Source organism: Microtus ochrogaster, chromosome 8, assembly GCF_000317375.1.
Source record: "Microtus ochrogaster isolate Prairie Vole_2 chromosome 8, MicOch1.0, whole genome shotgun sequence".
Taxonomy (NCBI): Eukaryota; Metazoa; Chordata; class Mammalia; order Rodentia; family Cricetidae; genus Microtus; species Microtus ochrogaster.
Window position 1 is genome coordinate 40,818,764 of NC_022015.1, and position 1,190 is coordinate 40,819,953.

Here is a 1,190-nt window from a genome sequence, read left to right on the forward strand (position 1 = left end):
CCCCGTCTTCTGTCCCTGTCTGGCATACCACAATCCCTGTTCCTGTGCATCCACTATATTCTGCTTCCTGTCACAGAGGTCAGACCTGCTTGGCTAGCTGGGCTACTTGTGTGCTACACAGGGGAAACACACGAGCTTCCTGCCCTGTCCTGCTGCCCAAGGGAACTCAGGCCCGATAACCTCTAGCACAGGCAAACTGCTGAGTGCCTGAAATGGCTGTCTCCTAGCTCTGCCCAGAAACTTCTGGGGATGATTTAGCCCCAAGATTCTCCACAGGTCTGAGAGGAATTTGCAGGGGCCCTGACTGAGGTCCCTGAGGCACCAGAAACTAGACAGTCTCCCAGTTCCACCGCTCTCCAGCACAAGAGAGAATGAGCTAAGCTTCTTAGTGTCTCTGAGTATCTGTTTTCTCATCAATAAAATGGCAGTCTGTCCTTGGATAGAGAAAGCAGTCATGTGGCAAAGGGCAGAGGTGAGAACGGGACCACCCTGCATGGATTTACTTATGTATGTGGTACTGGAGGTTGAGCCCAGATCCTGTTGTACGCTAGGAAAGTCATCTCCCACCGAACTACACACACCCTATCTTTTTATCCTTTTTTACTGTCTTTTTTTTCTTTTTTTGGTAGGGAGACAGGTTTTATACAGCTGAGACTGGCCTCAAGATCACGGATATTTATGGATGACCTAGAACTGACCCTTCCACTTGTGCTGCCTGAGAGTTCAAACTACAGGTGTGTGACCCCACACCCAGCTTATTATATTTTTATTAGCTTTGTTTTTATTACATTTTTCTATTTGTGTTTGCGTATATACATGCATGGCTATGATGGGCCTGGGTGGGTGGACACGGAATGGGTTTTCTCCTCCCACCATGAGTCGGCCTGGCCAGCAAGCACCTACCCTGCTGAGCCATCTCTCTGGTCCTACATTTTTATCTTTTCTATGTCTTTATGTTTTTTATTTATAAAACTTATTACATTTATTTATTTAGTGTGTGTCTCATGTGGAGCTCGGAGGATAACTTGTGGGAGTTAGTTCTCTCTCTCTCCTTCTACCATGTGGGTCCCAAGAATCAAAAAGCTTGTCTGCCTTGGTGGCAAATACCCTTTATTTGCTAAGCTATTTTTTAAAATAGTTATTTATTTATTTATTTATTTATTTATTTATTTATTTATTTATTATGTGTA